This window comes from Balaenoptera acutorostrata, chromosome 16 (assembly GCF_949987535.1).
Source record: "Balaenoptera acutorostrata chromosome 16, mBalAcu1.1, whole genome shotgun sequence".
In the NCBI taxonomy this organism is placed as follows: domain Eukaryota; kingdom Metazoa; phylum Chordata; class Mammalia; order Artiodactyla; family Balaenopteridae; genus Balaenoptera; species Balaenoptera acutorostrata.
The window spans coordinates 70,605,402-70,623,910 of record NC_080079.1 but is presented as its reverse complement, the minus strand read 5'-3'; the positions used below and the strand labels follow the sequence as shown (position 1 = coordinate 70,623,910).

The 18,509-nt window shown below is 66.3% G+C and overlaps 18 pseudogenes; all 18 read left to right on the top strand.

Moving 5' to 3' along the window:
* The first annotated feature begins 38 nt into the window (after positions 1–38).
* On the top strand, positions 39–157 carry LOC130705187 (5S ribosomal RNA; annotated as a pseudogene).
* Positions 158–1,067: 910 nt separating this feature from the next.
* Positions 1,068–1,186, top strand: LOC130705373 (5S ribosomal RNA; annotated as a pseudogene).
* Positions 1,187–2,096: 910 nt separating this feature from the next.
* Positions 2,097–2,215, top strand: LOC130705113 (5S ribosomal RNA; annotated as a pseudogene).
* A 908-nt stretch (positions 2,216–3,123) lies between these two features.
* Positions 3,124–3,242, top strand: LOC130705186 (5S ribosomal RNA; annotated as a pseudogene).
* A 910-nt stretch (positions 3,243–4,152) lies between these two features.
* On the top strand, positions 4,153–4,271 carry LOC130705372 (5S ribosomal RNA; annotated as a pseudogene).
* Positions 4,272–5,181: 910 nt separating this feature from the next.
* On the top strand, positions 5,182–5,300 carry LOC130705112 (5S ribosomal RNA; annotated as a pseudogene).
* A 908-nt stretch (positions 5,301–6,208) lies between these two features.
* Positions 6,209–6,327, top strand: LOC130705185 (5S ribosomal RNA; annotated as a pseudogene).
* A 910-nt stretch (positions 6,328–7,237) lies between these two features.
* Positions 7,238–7,356, top strand: LOC130705371 (5S ribosomal RNA; annotated as a pseudogene).
* Positions 7,357–8,266: 910 nt separating this feature from the next.
* On the top strand, positions 8,267–8,385 carry LOC130705226 (5S ribosomal RNA; annotated as a pseudogene).
* A 908-nt stretch (positions 8,386–9,293) lies between these two features.
* Positions 9,294–9,412, top strand: LOC130705184 (5S ribosomal RNA; annotated as a pseudogene).
* A 910-nt stretch (positions 9,413–10,322) lies between these two features.
* On the top strand, positions 10,323–10,441 carry LOC130705370 (5S ribosomal RNA; annotated as a pseudogene).
* A 910-nt stretch (positions 10,442–11,351) lies between these two features.
* Positions 11,352–11,470, top strand: LOC130705225 (5S ribosomal RNA; annotated as a pseudogene).
* A 908-nt stretch (positions 11,471–12,378) lies between these two features.
* LOC130705183 (5S ribosomal RNA) lies at positions 12,379–12,497 on the top strand (annotated as a pseudogene).
* Positions 12,498–13,407: 910 nt separating this feature from the next.
* On the top strand, positions 13,408–13,526 carry LOC130705369 (5S ribosomal RNA; annotated as a pseudogene).
* Positions 13,527–14,436: 910 nt separating this feature from the next.
* On the top strand, positions 14,437–14,555 carry LOC130705093 (5S ribosomal RNA; annotated as a pseudogene).
* Positions 14,556–15,463: 908 nt separating this feature from the next.
* On the top strand, positions 15,464–15,582 carry LOC130705182 (5S ribosomal RNA; annotated as a pseudogene).
* Positions 15,583–16,492: 910 nt separating this feature from the next.
* On the top strand, positions 16,493–16,611 carry LOC130705368 (5S ribosomal RNA; annotated as a pseudogene).
* A 910-nt stretch (positions 16,612–17,521) lies between these two features.
* Positions 17,522–17,640, top strand: LOC130705111 (5S ribosomal RNA; annotated as a pseudogene).
* The last annotated feature ends 869 nt before the right edge of the window (positions 17,641–18,509 follow it).

Here is an 18,509-nt window from a genome sequence, read left to right as displayed (position 1 = left end):
AGCTGAGCCTCAAGAGGCACCCCGTGGCCCCTGCTGCCTTCTACGGCCTTACCACCCTAAACGCACCTCATCTCGTCTGGTCTTGGAAGCTAAGCAGGGTCGGCTCTGTTTACTACCTGGATGGGAGACCACCTGGGAATACTAGATGCTGTAGTATTTTTTGCCTCCCGATCTGCCTTTTCTTGTAGTCGCCGGTGCTCGAGGCTTCCTCTGCTCCTGCCGGGCACAACTTCAGGCCTCATCTACTCAAGCCTCTCCCAACACATCGTGCGCTGGAGGGGGCCCAGCCCGCCCGTCTGGCTGGACATGCCGCCAGAAGGAGGCCCTGGAAGGCAGCCACACCCCACCCTCTCCCGGGGTGGCCGGCCCAGACCCAGAGTCCGCTGTAGGCCCGGGTGAAGATCGTGAGGCCCGCGAGGCCCTGGTCCTGCCCCTGGCCGACCCCAGCGGCGCCCATCCGCGCCGCAGCCACCTGTCTGCCCGTGTGTCTCTCCAAAGCTCCCTCCAGAAAAAGCCCAGCCTTCACCGTATCACCATGGCAGGGGGCGGGAGTGGGGTCGTGGGCCGTGACCAGTTCTCCAGGTCAGCTGACCTCCAGTACCCAGAATGGTGCGTGGATTTTGGCGTGGGTGCAAGGGTGGCTTTGCTGGGGCTAAGGGGCCGTGGCGGCCCAATGGTGGCTCCCACTGGCTTTGGGCCCACTGCCGTCAGGCAGGAGGGCCGGCCCGGCCTTGGCCGGGCTGCGCCTAGCACTGCGTGGGTGGACACAGTGGGGAATGCCAAAAGGACAGCAGGCCACTGGCCCTCCAGCCTCAGAGGCCACGTCCTTGTGAGCATCGAGTGGGATCTGGGGCGGAGCCTCAAGCGCCTACGGGTCTGGAGGTTCCCGCAAGAACTGGGCTGCAAGGTCGCCCAAGACTCTGCCACCTCCGTGTCCCCGAGGCCTCCTGTCGCCTGCCTGGGCAGGCAGCAGGGCCGTGCAGGAGAGGGCTGGCCACCGGCCTGGCGATAAGACACCAGCACCAACGAAGCTGAGCCTCATGAGGCACCCCGTGGCCCCCGCTGCCTTCTATGGCCATACAACCCTGAGCGCATCCCATCTCATCTGATCTCACAAGCTAAGCAGGATCAGGCCTGGTTAATACTTGGATGGGAGACTACATGGGAATACCGGGTGCTGTAGGCTTTTTTCCCTCCCACACCACCTTCTCCTTTAGTCGCCCGTGGCCGAGGCCGGCTCCTCCCCTGCCGGGCACCGCCGCAGGCCTCACCTCCTCAGGCCCCTCCCAACACAGCGTGCGCCGGAATGGGCGCCCCCAGCCGCACTGGCTGGACATGCGGCCAGAAGTCGGCCCTGTTAGGCAGCCACACGCCAGCCGCTCTCGGGGTGGCTGGCCCAGACCCAGACTCCACCGCAGGCCCGGGTGACAGCCGTGAGGCACGCGAAGCCCTCGTCCTGCACCTGACCACCTCCGCCAGCGCCCATCCGCGCCGCAGCCACCTGTCTGCCTGTGTGTCTCTCCACAGCTCCCTCCGGAAAAAGCCCACCCTCCGCTGTTTCGCCATGGCTGGGTGCGGGAGCGAGGTCGTGGGCCGGGTCCGGTTTTCCGGGCCGGCCGGCCACCATGCGCTGGGAACAGTGCTCAGTGGGTGGCGTGGGGGCAAGGGTGGCCTTGCTGGGTCCAATGGGCCGTGCCGCATCAATGGTGGCTCCCAGTGGCTTTGGGCTACCTTCCCTCAGGCAGGAGTTCCGGCCCAGCCGCGGCTGGACTGCACCTACTACTGTGTGGGTGGACAGGGTTGGGAATGCCCAAGGGACCGTGGACCACGGGCCCTTAAGCCTTCGGAGCCACGTGTTTGTGAGCGTCGAGCGGGATCTGGGGCGGTTCGCCAAGCGTCTATGTGCCTGGATGTTCCCGACAGAACTGAGCTGCGAGGTCGTCCAAGACTCCACCAACCCCGGTTCCCGAAGCGTGCTGTCGCCAGCCTGGGTGGGCCACAGGGCCTTGCTGCAGAGGGCTGGTCGCCGGACTGGCGGTAATTCGCCAGCACCAGCTAAGCTGAGCCTCAAGAGGCACCCCGTGGCCCCTGCTGCCTTCTACGGCCATACCACCCTAAACGCACCTCATCTCGTCTGATCTCGGAAGCTAAGCAGGGTCGGCTCTGTTTACTACCTGGATGGGAGACCACCAGGGAATACTAGAGGCTGGAGTATTTTTTGCCTCCCGATCTGCCTTTCCTTGTAGTCGCCGGTGCTCGAGGCTTCCTCTGCTCCCACCGGGCATGCCTGCAGGCCTCATCTACTCAAGCCTATCCCAACACAGCGTGCGCTGGAGGGGGCCCAGCCCGCCCGTCTGGCTGGACATGCCGCCAGAAGGAGGCGCTGGAAGGCAGCCACACCCCACCCTCTCCCGGGGTGGCCGGCCCGCACCCAGACTCCGCCGCAGGCCCGGGTGTAGATTGTGAGGCCCGCGAGCCCCTCGACCTGCCCCTGGCCGACCCGACCAGCGCCCATGCGCGCCGCAGCCACCTGTCTGCCCGTGTGTCTCTCCACAGCTCCCTCCAGAAAAAGCCCAGCCTCCACCGTTTCACCATGGCAGGGGGCGGGAGTGGGGTCGTGGGCCAGACTGGTTCTCTGGGCCGGCCGGTCACCAGGCGCAGGGAACTTTGCTCGGCAGTTGTCGTGGGGGAAAGGGTGGCCTTGTTGGGTCTAAGGGGTCGTGCCGACTCAAGGGTGGCTCCCAGTGGCTTCAGACCAACTGCCGTCGGGCAGGAGGGCCGGCCCGGCCACGGCCGTGCTTCGCCTAGAACTGTGTGGGCAGACAGGGTGGCCAATGCCCAAGGGACCGCGGGCCACGGGCCCTTAAGACCCCGGGGCCACGTCGTTGTGAGCGTCAAGCGGGATCTGGGGCGGAGGGCCAAGCGCCTATGGGCCTGGAGGGTCCCGCCTGACCTGAGCTGCGAGGTCACCCACGAGTCTGCCAACCCCGGGTCACCGAGGACTCCTGTCACCTGCCTTGGTGGCGGCTGTGCCGTGCTGGAGAGGGTTGGCTACCGGGCTGTCGGCAAGCCCCAGCACCAGCGAAGCTGAGCCTCAAGAGGCACCCCGTGGCCCCTGCTGCCTTCTACGGCCTTACCACCCTAAACGCACCTCATCTCGTCTGGTCTTGGAAGCTAAGCAGGGTCGGCTCTGTTTACTACCTGGATGGGAGACCACCTGGGAATACTAGATGCTGTAGTATTTTTTGCCTCCCGATCTGCCTTTTCTTGTAGTCACCGGTGCTCGAGGCTTCCTCTGCTCCTGCCGGGCACAACTTCAGGCCTCATCTACTCAAGCCTCTCCCAACACATCGTGCGCTGGAGGGGGCCCAGCCCGCCCGTCTGGCTGGACATGCCGCCAGAAGGAGGCCCTGGAAGGCAGCCACACCCCACCCTCTCCCGGGGTGGCCGGCCCAGACCCAGAGTCCGCTGTAGGCCCGGGTGAAGATCGTGAGGCCCCCGAGGCCCTGGTCCTGCCCCTGGCCGACACCAGCAGCGCCCATCCGCGCCGCAGCCACCTGTCTGCCCGTGTGTCTCTCCACAGCTCCCTCCAGAAAAAGCCCAGCCTCCACCGTATCACCATGGCAGGGGGCGGGAGTGGGGTCGTGGGCCGTGACCAGTTCTCCAGGTCAGCTGACCTCCAGTACCCGGAATGGTGCGTGGATTTTGGCGTGGGTGCAAGGGTGGCTTTGCTGGGGCTAAGGGGCCGTGGCGGCCCAATGGTGGCTCCCACTGGCTTTGGGCCCACTGCCGTCAGGCAGGAGGGCCGGCCCGGCCTTGGCCGGGCTGCGCCTAGCACTGCGTGGGTGGACACAGTGGGGAATGCCAAAAGGACAGCAGGCCACTGGCCCTCCAGCCTCAGAGGCCACGTCCTTGTGAGCATCGAGTGGGATCTGGGGCGGAGCCTCAAGCGCCTACGGGTCTGGAGGTTCCCACAAGAACTGGGCTGCAAGGTCGCCCAAGACTCTGCCACCTCCGTGTCCCCGAGGCCTCCTGTCGCCTGCCTGGGCAGGCAGCAGGGCCGTGCAGGAGAGGGCTGGCCACCGGCCTGGCGATAAGACACCAGCACCAACGAAGCTGAGCCTCATGAGGCACCCCGTGGCCCCCGCTGCCTTCTATGGCCATACAACCCTGAGCGCATCCCATCTCATCTGATCTCACAAGCTAAGCAGGATCAGGCCTGGTTAATACTTGGATGGGAGACTACATGGGAATACCGGGTGCTGTAGGCTTTTTTCCCTCCCACACCACCTTCTCCTTTAGTCGCCCGTGGCCGAGGCCGGCTCCTCCCCTGCCGGGCACCGCCGCAGGCCTCACCTCCTCAGGCCCCTCCCAACACAGCGTGCGCCGGAATGGGCGCCCCCAGCCGCACTGGCTGGACATGCGGCCAGAAGTCGGCCCTGTTAGGCAGCCACACGCCAGCCGCTCTCGGGGTGGCTGGCCCAGACCCAGACTCCACCGCAGGCCCGGGTGACAGCCGTGAGGCACGCGAAGCCCTCGTCCTGCACCTGACCACCTCCGCCAGCGCCCATCCGCGCCGCAGCCACCTGTCTGCCTGTGTGTCTCTCCACAGCTCCCTCCGGAAAAAGCCCACCCTCCGCTGTTTCGCCATGGCTGGGTGCGGGAGCGAGGTCGTGGGCCGGGGCCGGTTTTCCGAGCCGGCCGGCCACCATGCGCTGGGAACAGTGCTCAGTGGGTGGCGTGGGGGCAAGGGTGGCCTTGCTGGGTCCAATGGGCCGTGCCGCATCAATGGTGGCTCCCAGTGGCTTTGGGCTACCTTCCCTCAGGCAGGAGTTCCGGCCCAGCCGCGGCTGGACTGCACCTACTACTGTGTGGGTGGACAGGGTTGGGAATGCCCAAGGGACCGTGGACCACGGGCCCTTAAGCCTTCGGAGCCACGTCTTTGTGAGCGTCGAGCGGGATCTGGGGCGGTTCGCCAAGCGCCTATGTGCCTGGATGTTCCCGCCAGAACTGAGCTGCGAGGTCGTCCAAGACTCCACCAACCCCGGTCCCCGAGGCGTGCTGTCGCCAGCCTGGGTGGGCCACAGGGCCTTGCTGCAGAGGGCTGGTCGCCGGACTGGCGGTAATTCGCCAGCACCAGCTAAGCTGAGCCTCAAGAGGCACCCCGTGGCCCCCGCTGCCTTCTACGGCCATACCACCCTAAACGCACCTCATCTCGTCTGATCTCGGAAGCTAAGCAGGGTCGGCTCTGTTTACTACCTGGATGGGAGACCACCAGGGAATACTAGAGGCTGGAGTATTTTTTGCCTCCCGATCTGCCTTTTCTTGTAGTCGCCGGTGCTCGAGGCTTCCTCTGCTCCCACCGGGCACGGCTGCAGGCCTCATCTTCTCAAGCCTATCCCAACACAGCGTGCGCTGGAGGGGGCCCAGCCCGCCCGTCTGGCTGGACATGCCGCCAGAAGGAGGCGCTGGAAGGCAGCCACACCCCACCCTCTCCCGGGGTGGCCGGCCCGCACCCAGACTCCGCCGCAGGCCCGGGTGTAGATTGTGAGGCCCGCGAGCCCCTCGACCTGCCCCTGGCCGACCCGACCAGCGCCCATGCGCGCCGCAGCCACCTGTCTGCCCATGTGTCTCTCCACAGCTCCCTCCAGAAAAAGCCCAGCCTCCACCGTTTCACCATGGCAGGGGGCGGGAGTGGGGTCGTGGGCCAGACTGGTTCTCTGGGCCGGCCGGTCACCAGGCGCAGGGAACTTTGCTCGGCAGTTGTCGTGGGGGAAAGGGTGGCCTTGTTGGGTCTAAGGGGTCGTGCCGACTCAAGGGTGGCTCCCAGTGGCTTCAGACCAACTGCCGTCGGGCAGGAGGGCCGGCCCGGCCACGGCCGTGCTTCGCCTAGAACTGTGTGGGCAGACAGGGTGGCCAATGCCCAAGGGACCGCGGGCCACGGGCCCTTAAGACCCCGGGGCCACGTCGTTGTGAGCGTCAAGCGGGATCTGGGGCGGAGGGCCAAGCGCCTATGGGCCTGGAGGGTCCCGCCTGACCTGAGCTGCGAGGTCACCCACGAGTCTGCCAACCCCGGGTCGCCGAGGACTCCTGTCACCTGCCTTGGCGGCGGCTGTGCCGTGCTGGAGAGGGTTGGCTACCGGGCTGTCGGCAAGCCCCAGCACCAGCGAAGCTGAGCCTCAAGAGGCACCCCGTGGCCCCTGCTGCCTTCTACGGCCTTACCACCCTAAACGCACCTCATCTCGTCTGGTCTTGGAAGCTAAGCAGGGTCGGCTCTGTTTACTACCTGGATGGGAGACCACCTGGGAATACTAGATGCTGTAGTATTTTTTGCCTCCCGATCTGCCTTTTCTTGTAGTCGCCGGTGCTCGAGGCTTCCTCTGCTCCTGCCGGGCACAACTTCAGGCCTCATCTACTCAAGCCTCTCCCAACACATCGTGCGCTGGAGGGGGCCCAGCCCGCCCGTCTGGCTGGACATGCCGCCAGAAGGAGGCCCTGGAAGGCAGCCACACCCCACCCTCTCCCGGGGTGGCCGGCCCAGACCCAGAGTCCGCTGTAGGCCCGGGTGAAGATCGTGAGGCCCGCGAGGCCCTGGTCCTGCCCCTGGCCGACCCCAGCAGCGCCCATCCGCGCCGCAGCCACCTGTCTGCCCGTGTGTCTCTCCAAAGCTCCCTCCAGAAAAAGCCCAGCCTCCACCGTATCACCATGGCAGGGGGCGGGAGTGGGGTCGTGGGCCGTGACCAGTTCTCCAGGTCAGCTGACCTCCAGTACCCGGAATGGTGCGTGGATTTTGGCGTGGGTGCAAGGGTGGCTTTGCTGGGGCTAAGGGGCCGTGGCGGCCCAATGGTGGCTCCCACTGGCTTTGGGCCCACTGCCGTCAGGCAGGAGGGCCGGCCCGGCCTTGGCCGGGCTGCGCCTAGCACTGCGTGGGTGGACACAGTGGGGAATGCCAAAAGGACAGCAGGCCACTGGCCCTCCAGCCTCAGAGGCCACGTCCTTGTGAGCATCGAGTGGGATCTGGGGCGGAGCCTCAAGCGCCTACGGGTCTGGAGGTTCCCGCAAGAACTGGGCTGCAAGGTCGCCCAAGACTCTGCCACCTCCGTGTCCCCGAGGCCTCCTGTCGCCTGCCTGGGCAGGCAGCAGGGCCGTGCAGGAGAGGGCTGGCCACCGGCCTGGCGATAAGACACCAGCACCAACGAAGCTGAGCCTCATGAGGCACCCCGTGGCCCCCGCTGCCTTCTATGGCCATACAACCCTGAGCGCATCCCATCTCATCTGATCTCACAAGCTAAGCAGGATCAGGCCTGGTTAATACTTGGATGGGAGACTACATGGGAATACCGGGTGCTGTAGGCTTTTTTCCCTCCCACACCACCTTCTCCTTTAGTCGCCCGTGGCCGAGGCCGGCTCCTCCCCTGCCGGGCACCGCCGCAGGCCTCACCTCCTCAGGCCCCTCCCAACACAGCGTGCGCCGGAATGGGCGCCCCCAGCCGCACTGGCTGGACATGCGGCCAGAAGTCGGCCCTGTTAGGCAGCCACACGCCAGCCGCTCTCGGGGTGGCTGGCCCAGACCCAGACTCCACCGCAGGCCCGGGTGACAGCCGTGAGGCACGCGAAGCCCTCGTCCTGCACCTGACCACCTCCGCCAGCGCCCATCCGCGCCGCAGCCACCTGTCTGCCTGTGTGTCTCTCCACAGCTCCCTCCGGAAAAAGCCCACCCTCCGCTGTTTCGCCATGGCTGGGTGTGGGAGCGAGGTCGTGGGCCGGGTCCGGTTTTCCGGGCCGGCCGGCCACCATGCGCTGGGAACAGTGCTCAGTGGGTGGCGTGGGGGCAAGGGTGGCCTTGCTGGGTCCAATGGGCCGTGCCGCATCAATGGTGGCTCCCAGTGGCTTTGGGCTACCTTTCCTCAGGCAGGAGTTCCGGCCCAGCCGCGGCTGGACTGCACCTACTACTGTGTGGGTGGACAGGGTTGGGAATGCCCAAGGGACCGTGGACCACGGGCCCTTAAGCCTTCGGAGCCACGTGTTTGTGAGCGTCGAGCGGGATCTGGGGCGGTTCGCCAAGCGTCTATGTGCCTGGATGTTCCCGCCAGAACTGAGCTGCGAGGTCGTCCAAGACTCCACCAACCCCGGTTCCCGAAGCGTGCTGTCGCCAGCCTGGGTGGGCCACAGGGCCTTGCTGCAGAGGGCTGGTCGCCGGACTGGCGGTAATTCGCCAGCACCAGCTAAGCTGAGCCTCAAGAGGCACCCCGTGGCCCCCGCTGCCTTCTACGGCCATACCACCCTAAACGCACCTCATCTTGTCTGATCTCGGAAGCTAAGTAGGGTCGGCTCTGTTTACTACCTGGATGGGAGACCACCAGGGAATACTAGAGGCTGGAGTATTTTTTGCCTCCCGATCTGCCTTTCCTTGTAGTCGCCGGTGCTCGAGGCTTCCTCTGCTCCCACCGGGCACGGCTGCAGGCCTCATCTTCTCAAGCCTCTCCCAACACAGCGTGCGCTGGAGGGGGCCCAGCCCGCCCGTCTGGCTGGACATGCCGCCAGAAGGAGGCGCTGGAAGGCAGCCACACCCCACCCTCTCCCGGGGTGGCCGGCCCGCACCCAGACTCCGCCGCAGGCCCGGGTGTAGATTGTGAGGCCCGCGAGCCCCTCGACCTGCCGCTGGCCGACCCGACCAGCGCCCATGCGCGCCGCAGCCACCTGTCTGCCCGTGTGTCTCTCCACAGCTCCCTCCAGAAAAAGCCCAGCCTCCACCGTTTCACCATGGCAGGGGGCGGGAGTGGGGTCGTGGGCCAGACTGGTTCTCTGGGCCGGCCGGTCACCAGGCGCAGAGAACTTTGCTCGGCAGTTGTCGTGGGGGAAAGGGTGGCCTTGTTGGGTCTAAGGGGTCGTGCCGACTCAAGGGTGGCTCCCAGTGGCTTCAGACCAACTGCCGTCGGGCAGGAGGGCCGGCCCGGCCACGGCCGTGCTTCGCCTAGAACTGTGTGGGCAGACAGGGTGGCCAATGCCCAAGGGACCGCGGGCCACGGGCCCTTAAGACCCCGGGGCCACGTCGTTGTGAGCGTCAAGCGGGATCTGGGGCGGAGGGCCAAGCGCCTATGGGCCTGGAGGGTCCCGCCTGACCTGAGCTGCGAGGTCACCCACGAGTCTGCCAACCCCGGGTCCCCGAGGACTCCTGTCACCTGCCTTGGCGGCGGCTGTGCCGTGCTGGAGAGGGTTGGCTACCGGGCTGTCGGCAAGCCCCAGCACCAGCGAAGCTGAGCCTCAAGAGGCACCCCGTGGCCCCTGCTGCCTTCTACGGCCTTACCACCCTAAACGCACCTCATCTCGTCTGGTCTTGGAAGCTAAGCAGGGTCGGCTCTGTTTACTACCTGGATGGGAGACCACCTGGGAATACTAGATGCTGTAGTATTTTTTGCCTCCCGATCTGCCTTTTCTTGTAGTCGCCGGTGCTCGAGGCTTCCTCTGCTCCTGCCGGGCACAACTTCAGGCCTCATCTACTCAAGCCTCTCCCAACACATCGTGCGCTGGAGGGGGCCCAGCCCGCCCGTCTGGCTGGACATGCCGCCAGAAGGAGGCCCTGGAAGGCAGCCACACCCCACCCTCTCCCGGGGTGGCCGGCCCAGACCCAGAGTCCGCTGTAGGCCCGGGTGAAGATCGTGAGGCCCGCGAGGCCCTGGTCCTGCCCCTGGCCGACCCCAGCAGCGCCCATCCGCGCCGCAGCCACCTGTCTGCCCGTGTGTCTCTCCAAAGCTCCCTCCAGAAAAAGCCCAGCCTCCACCGTATCACCATGGCAGGGGGCGGGAGTGGGGTCGTGGGCCGTGACCAGTTCTCCAGGTCAGCTGACCTCCAGTACCCGGAATGGTGCGTGGATTTTGGCGTGGGTGCAAGGGTGGCTTTGCTGGGGCTAAGGGGCCGTGGCGGCCCAATGGTGGCTCCCACTGGCTTTGGGCCCACTGCCGTCAGGCAGGAGGGCCGGCCCGGCCTTGGCCGGGCTGCGCCTAGCACTGCGTGGGTGGACACAGTGGGGAATGCCAAAAGGACAGCAGGCCACTGGCCCTCCAGCCTCAGAGGCCACGTCCTTGTGAGCATCGAGTGGGATCTGGGGCGGAGCCTCAAGCGCCTACGGGTCTGGAGGTTCCCGCAAGAACTGGGCTGCAAGGTCGCCCAAGACTCTGCCACCTCCGTGTCCCCGAGGCCTCCTGTCGCCTGCCTGGGCAGGCAGCAGGGCCGTGCAGGAGAGGGCTGGCCACCGGCCTGGCGATAAGACACCAGCACCAACGAAGCTGAGCCTCATGAGGCACCCCGTGGCCCCCGCTGCCTTCTATGGCCATACAACCCTGAGCGCATCCCATCTCATCTGATCTCACAAGCTAAGCAGGATCAGGCCTGGTTAATACTTGGATGGGAGACTACATGGGAATACCGGGTGCTGTAGGCTTTTTTCCCTCCCACACCACCTTCTCCTTTAGTCGCCCGTGGCCGAGGCCGGCTCCTCCCCTGCCGGGCACCGCCGCAGGCCTCACCTCCTCAGGCCCCTCCCAACACAGCGTGCGCCGGAATGGGCGCCCCCAGCCGCACTGGCTGGACATGCGGCCAGAAGTCGGCCCTGTTAGGCAGCCACACGCCAGCCGCTCTCGGGGTGGCTGGCCCAGACCCAGACTCCACCGCAGGCCCGGGTGACAGCCGTGAGGCACGCGAAGCCCTCGTCCTGCACCTGACCACCTCCGCCAGCGCCCATCCGCGCCGCAGCCACCTGTCTGCCTGTGTGTCTCTCCACAGCTCCCTCCGGAAAAAGCCCACCCTCCGCTGTTTCGCCATGGCTGGGTGTGGGAGCGAGGTCGTGGGCCGGGTCCGGTTTTCCGGGCCGGCCGGCCACCATGCGCTGGGAACAGTGCTCAGTGGGTGGCGTGGGGGCAAGGGTGGCCTTGCTGGGTCCAATGGGCCGTGCCGCATCAATGGTGGCTCCCAGTGGCTTTGGGCTACCTTTCCTCAGGCAGGAGTTCCGGCCCAGCCGCGGCTGGACTGCACCTACTACTGTGTGGGTGGACAGGGTTGGGAATGCCCAAGGGACCGTGGACCACGGGCCCTTAAGCCTTCGGAGCCACGTGTTTGTGAGCGTCGAGCGGGATCTGGGGCGGTTCGCCAAGCGTCTATGTGCCTGGATGTTCCCGCCAGAACTGAGCTGCGAGGTCGTCCAAGACTCCACCAACCCCGGTTCCCGAAGCGTGCTGTCGCCAGCCTGGGTGGGCCACAGGGCCTTGCTGCAGAGGGCTGGTCGCCGGACTGGCGGTAATTCGCCAGCACCAGCTAAGCTGAGCCTCAAGAGGCACCCCGTGGCCCCCGCTGCCTTCTACGGCCATACCACCCTAAACGCACCTCATCTTGTCTGATCTCGGAAGCTAAGTAGGGTCGGCTCTGTTTACTACCTGGATGGGAGACCACCAGGGAATACTAGAGGCTGGAGTATTTTTTGCCTCCCGATCTGCCTTTCCTTGTAGTCGCCGGTGCTCGAGGCTTCCTCTGCTCCCACCGGGCACGGCTGCAGGCCTCATCTTCTCAAGCCTCTCCCAACACAGCGTGCGCTGGAGGGGGCCCAGCCCGCCCGTCTGGCTGGACATGCCGCCAGAAGGAGGCGCTGGAAGGCAGCCACACCCCACCCTCTCCCGGGGTGGCCGGCCCGCACCCAGACTCCGCCGCAGGCCCGGGTGTAGATTGTGAGGCCCGCGAGCCCCTCGACCTGCCGCTGGCCGACCCGACCAGCGCCCATGCGCGCCGCAGCCACCTGTCTGCCCGTGTGTCTCTCCACAGCTCCCTCCAGAAAAAGCCCAGCCTCCACCGTTTCACCATGGCAGGGGGCGGGAGTGGGGTCGTGGGCCAGACTGGTTCTCTGGGCCGGCCGGTCACCAGGCGCAGAGAACTTTGCTCGGCAGTTGTCGTGGGGGAAAGGGTGGCCTTGTTGGGTCTAAGGGGTCGTGCCGACTCAAGGGTGGCTCCCAGTGGCTTCAGACCAACTGCCGTCGGGCAGGAGGGCCGGCCCGGCCACGGCCGTGCTTCGCCTAGAACTGTGTGGGCAGACAGGGTGGCCAATGCCCAAGGGACCGCGGGCCACGGGCCCTTAAGACCCCGGGGCCACGTCGTTGTGAGCGTCAAGCGGGATCTGGGGCGGAGGGCCAAGCGCCTATGGGCCTGGAGGGTCCCGCCTGACCTGAGCTGCGAGGTCACCCACGAGTCTGCCAACCCCGGGTCCCCGAGGACTCCTGTCACCTGCCTTGGCGGCGGCTGTGCCGTGCTGGAGAGGGTTGGCTACCGGGCTGTCGGCAAGCCCCAGCACCAGCGAAGCTGAGCCTCAAGAGGCACCCCGTGGCCCCTGCTGCCTTCTACGGCCTTACCACCCTAAACGCACCTCATCTCGTCTGGTCTTGGAAGCTAAGCAGGGTCGGCTCTGTTTACTACCTGGATGGGAGACCACCTGGGAATACTAGATGCTGTAGTATTTTTTGCCTCCCGATCTGCCTTTTCTTGTAGTCGCCGGTGCTCGAGGCTTCCTCTGCTCCTGCCGGGCACAACTTCAGGCCTCATCTACTCAAGCCTCTCCCAACACATCGTGCGCTGGAGGGGGCCCAGCCCGCCCGTCTGGCTGGACATGCCGCCAGAAGGAGGCCCTGGAAGGCAGCCACACCCCACCCTCTCCCGGGGTGGCCGGCCCAGACCCAGAGTCCGCTGTAGGCCCGGGTGAAGATCGTGAGGCCCGCGAGGCCCTGGTCCTGCCCCTGGCCGACCCCAGCAGCGCCCATCCGCGCCGCAGCCACCTGTCTGCCCGTGTGTCTCTCCAAAGCTCCCTCCAGAAAAAGCCCAGCCTCCACCGTATCACCATGGCAGGGGGCGGGAGTGGGGTCGTGGGCCGTGACCAGTTCTCCAGGTCAGCTGACCTCCAGTACCCGGAATGGTGCGTGGATTTTGGCGTGGGTGCAAGGGTGGCTTTGCTGGGGCTAAGGGGCCGTGGCGGCCCAATGGTGGCTCCCACTGGCTTTGGGCCCACTGCCGTCAGGCAGGAGGGCCGGCCCGGCCTTGGCCGGGCTGCGCCTAGCACTGCGTGGGTGGACACAGTGGGGAATGCCAAAAGGACAGCAGGCCACTGGCCCTCCAGCCTCAGAGGCCACGTCCTTGTGAGCATCGAGTGGGATCTGGGGCGGAGCCTCAAGCGCCTACGGGTCTGGAGGTTCCCGCAAGAACTGGGCTGCAAGGTCGCCCAAGACTCTGCCACCTCCGTGTCCCCGAGGCCTCCTGTCGCCTGCCTGGGCAGGCAGCAGGGCCGTGCAGGAGAGGGCTGGCCACCGGCCTGGCGATAAGACACCAGCACCAACGAAGCTGAGCCTCATGAGGCACCCCGTGGCCCCCGCTGCCTTCTATGGCCATACAACCCTGAGCGCATCCCATCTCATCTGATCTCACAAGCTAAGCAGGATCAGGCCTGGTTAATACTTGGATGGGAGACTACATGGGAATACCGGGTGCTGTAGGCTTTTTTCCCTCCCACACCACCTTCTCCTTTAGTCGCCCGTGGCCGAGGCCGGCTCCTCCCCTGCCGGGCACCGCCGCAGGCCTCACCTCCTCAGGCCCCTCCCAACACAGCGTGCGCCGGAATGGGCGCCCCCAGCCGCACTGGCTGGACATGCGGCCAGAAGTCGGCCCTGTTAGGCAGCCACACGCCAGCCGCTCTCGGGGTGGCTGGCCCAGACCCAGACTCCACCGCAGGCCCGGGTGACAGCCGTGAGGCACGCGAAGCCCTCGTCCTGCACCTGACCACCTCCGCCAGCGCCCATCCGCGCCGCAGCCACCTGTCTGCCTGTGTGTCTCTCCACAGCTCCCTCCGGAAAAAGCCCACCCTCCGCTGTTTCGCCATGGCTGGGTGCGGGAGCGAGGTCGTGGGCCGGGTCCGGTTTTCCGGGCCGGCCGGCCACCATGCGCTGGGAACAGTGCTCAGTGGGTGGCGTGGGGGCAAGGGTGGCCTTGCTGGGTCCAATGGGCCGTGCCGCATCAATGGTGGCTCCCAGTGGCTTTGGGCTACCTTCCCTCAGGCAGGAGTTCCGGCCCAGCCGCGGCTGGACTGCACCTACTACTGTGTGGGTGGACAGGGTTGGGAATGCCCAAGGGACCGTGGACCACGGGCCCTTAAGCCTTCGGAGCCACGTGTTTGTGAGCGTCGAGCGGGATCTGGGGCGGTTCGCCAAGCGTCTATGTGCCTGGATGTTCCCGCCAGAACTGAGCTGCGAGGTCGTCCAAGACTCCACCAACCCCGGTTCCCGAAGCGTGCTGTCGCCAGCCTGGGTGGGCCACAGGGCCTTGCTGCAGAGGGCTGGTCGCCGGACTGGCGGTAATTCGCCAGCACCAGCTAAGCTGAGCCTCAAGAGGCACCCCGTGGCCCCCGCTGCCTTCTACGGCCATACCACCCTAAACGCACCTCATCTCGTCTGATCTCGGAAGCTAAGTAGGGTCGGCTCTGTTTACTACCTGGATGGGAGACCACCAGGGAATACTAGAGGCTGGAGTATTTTTTGCCTCCCGATCTGCCTTTCCTTGTAGTCGCCGGTGCTCGAGGCTTCCTCTGCTCCCACCGGGCACAGCTGCAGGCCTCATCTTCTCAAGCCTCTCCCAACACAGCGTGCGCTGGAGGGGGCCCAGCCCGCCCGTCTGGCTGGACATGCCGCCAGAAGGAGGCGCTGGAAGGCAGCCACACCCCACCCTCTCCCGGGGTGGCCGGCCCGCACCCAGACTCCGCCGCAGGCCCGGGTGTAGATTGTGAGGCCCGCGAGCCCCTCGACCTGCCCCTGGCCGACCCGACCAGCGCCCATGCGCGCCGCAGCCACCTGTCTGCCCGTGTGTCTCTCCACAGCTCCCTCCAGAAAAAGCCCAGCCTCCACCGTTTCACCATGGCAGGGGGCGGGAGTGGGGTCGTGGGCCAGACTGGTTCTCTGGGCCGGCGGGTCACCAGGCGCAGGGAACTTTGCTCGGCAGTTGTCGTGGGGGAAAGGGTGGCCTTGTTGGGTCTAAGGGGTCGTGCCGACTCAAGGGTGGCTCCCAGTGGCTTCAGACCAACTGCCGTCGGGCAGGAGGGCCGGCCCGGCCACGGCCGTGCTTTGCCTAGAACTGTGTGGGCAGACAGGGTGGCCAATGCCCAAGGGACCGCGGGCCACGGGCCCTTAAGACCCCGGGGCCACGTCGTTGTGAGCGTCAAGCGGGATCTGGGGCGGAGGGCCAAGCGCCTATGGGCCTGGAGGGTCCCGCCTGACCTGAGCTGCGAGGTCACCCACGAGTCTGCCAACCCCGGGTCCCCGAGGACTCCTGTCACCTGCCTTGGCGGCGGCTGTGCCGTGCTGGAGAGGGTTGGCTACCGGGCTGTTGGCAAGCCCCAGCACCAGCGAAGCTGAGCCTCAAGAGGCACCCCGTGGCCCCTGCTGCCTTCTACGGCCTTACCACCCTAAACGCACCTCATCTCGTCTGGTCTTGGAAGCTAAGCAGGGTCGGCTCTGTTTACTACCTGGATGGGAGACCACCTGGGAATACTAGATGCTGTAGTATTTTTTGCCTCCCGATCTGCCTTTTCTTGTAGTCGCCGGTGCTCGAGGCTTCCTCTGCTCCTGCCGGGCACAACTTCAGGCCTCATCTACTCAAGCCTCTCCCAACACATCGTGCGCTGGAGGGGGCCCAGCCCGCCCGTCTGGCTGGACATGCCGCCAGAAGGAGGCCCTGGAAGGCAGCCACACCCCACCCTCTCCCGGGGTGGCCGGCCCAGACCCAGAGTCCGCTGTAGGCCCGGGTGAAGATCGTGAGGCCCGCGAGGCCCTGGTCCTGCCCCTGGCCGACCCCAGCGGCGCCCATCCGCGCCGCAGCCACCTGTCTGCCCGTGTGTCTCTCCAAAGCTCCCTCCAGAAAAAGCCCAGCCTTCACCGTATCACCATGGCAGGGGGCGGGAGTGGGGTCGTGGGCCGTGACCAGTTCTCCAGGTCAGCTGACCTCCAGTACCCAGAATGGTGCGTGGATTTTGGCGTGGGTGCAAGGGTGGCTTTGCTGGGGCTAAGGGGCCGTGGCGGCCCAATGGTGGCTCCCACTGGCTTTGGGCCCACTGCCGTCAGGCAGGAGGGCCGGCCCGGCCTTGGCCGGGCTGCGCCTAGCACTGCGTGGGTGGACACAGTGGGGAATGCCAAAAGGACAGCAGGCCACTGGCCCTCCAGCCTCAGAGGCCACGTCCTTGTGAGCATCGAGTGGGATCTGGGGCGGAGCCTCAAGCGCCTACGGGTCTGGAGGTTCCCGCAAGAACTGGGCTGCAAGGTCGCCCAAGACTCTGCCACCTCCGTGTCCCCGAGGCCTCCTGTCGCCTGCCTGGGCAGGCAGCAGGGCCGTGCAGGAGAGGGCTGGCCACCGGCCTGGCGATAAGACACCAGCACCAACGAAGCTGAGCCTCATGAGGCACCCCGTGGCCCCCGCTGCCTTCTATGGCCATACAACCCTGAGCGCATCCCATCTCATCTGATCTCACAAGCTAAGCAGGATCAGGCCTGGTTAATACTTGGATGGGAGACTACATGGGAATACCGGGTGCTGTAGGCTTTTTTCCCTCCCACACCACCTTCTCCTTTAGTCGCCCGTGGCCGAGGCCGGCTCCTCCCCTGCCGGGCACCGCCGCAGGCCTCACCTCCTCAGGCCCCTCCCAACACAGCGTGCGCCGGAATGGGCGCCCCCAGCCGCACTGGCTGGACATGCGGCCAGAAGTCGGCCCTGTTAGGCAGCCACACGCCAGCCGCTCTCGGGGTGGCTGGCCCAGACCCAGACTCCACCGCAGGCCCGGGTGACAGCCGTGAGGCACGCGAAGCCCTCGTCCTGCACCTGACCACCTCCGCCAGCGCCCATCCGCGCCGCAGCCACCTGTCTGCCTGTGTGTCTCTCCACAGCTCCCTCCGGAAAAAGCCCACCCTCCGCTGTTTCGCCATGGCTGGGTGCGGGAGCGAGGTCGTGGGCCGGGTCCGGTTTTCCGGGCCGGCCGGCCACCATGCGCTGGGAACAGTGCTCAGTGGGTGGCGTGGGGGCAAGGGTGGCCTTGCTGGGTCCAATGGGCCGTGCCGCATCAATGGTGGCTCCCAGTGGCTTTGGGCTACCTTCCCTCAGGCAGGAGTTCCGGCCCAGCCGCGGCTGGACTGCACCTACTACTGTGTGGGTGGACAGGGTTGGGAATGCCCAAGGGACCGTGGACCACGGGCCCTTAAGCCTTCGGAGCCACGTGTTTGTGAGCGTCGAGCGGGATCTGGGGCGGTTCGCCAAGCGTCTATGTGCCTGGATGTTCCCGACAGAACTGAGCTGCGAGGTCGTCCAAGACTCCACCAACCCCGGTTCCCGAAGCGTGCTGTCGCCAGCCTGGGTGGGCCACAGGGCCTTGCTGCAGAGGGCTGGTCGCCGGACTGGCGGTAATTCGCCAGCACCAGCTAAGCTGAGCCTCAAGAGGCACCCCGTGGCCCCTGCTGCCTTCTACGGCCATACCACCCTAAACGCACCTCATCTCGTCTGATCTCGGAAGCTAAGCAGGGTCGGCTCTGTTTACTACCTGGATGGGAGACCACCAGGGAATACTAGAGGCTGGAGTATTTTTTGCCTCCCGATCTGCCTTTCCTTGTAGTCGCCGGTGCTCGAGGCTTCCTCTGCTCCCACCGGGCATGCCTGCAGGCCTCATCTACTCAAGCCTATCCCAACACAGCGTGCGCTGGAGGGGGCCCAGCCCGCCCGTCTGGCTGGACATGCCGCCAGAAGGAGGCGCTGGAAGGCAGCCACACCCCACCCTCTCCCGGGGTGGCCGGCCCGCACCCAGACTCCGCCGCAGGCCCGGGTGTAGATTGTGAGGCCCGCGAGCCCCTCGACCTGCCCCTGGCCGACCCGACCAGCGCCCATGCGCGCCGCAGCCACCTGTCTGCCCGTGTGTCTCTCCACAGCTCCCTCCAGAAAAAGCCCAGCCTCCACCGTTTCACCATGGCAGGGGGCGGGAGTGGGGTCGTGGGCCAGACTGGTTCTCTGGGCCGGCCGGTCACCAGGCGCAGGGAACTTTGCTCGGCAGTTGTCGTGGGGGAAAGGGTGGCCTTGTTGGGTCTAAGGGGTCGTGCCGACTCAAGGGTGGCTCCCAGTGGCTTCAGACCAACTGCCGTCGGGCAGGAGGGCCGGCCCGGCCACGGCCGTGCTTCGCCTAGAACTGTGTGGGCAGACAGGGTGGCCAATGCCCAAGGGACCGCGGGCCACGGGCCCTTAAGACCCCGGGGCCACGTCGTTGTGAGCGTCAAGCGGGATCTGGGGCGGAGGGCCAAGCGCCTATGGGCCTGGAGGGTCCCGCCTGACCTGAGCTGCGAGGTCACCCACGAGTCTGCCAACCCCGGGTCACCGAGGACTCCTGTCACCTGCCTTGGTGGCGGCTGTGCCGTGCTGGAGAGGGTTGGCTACCGGGCTGTCGGCAAGCCCCAGCACCAGCG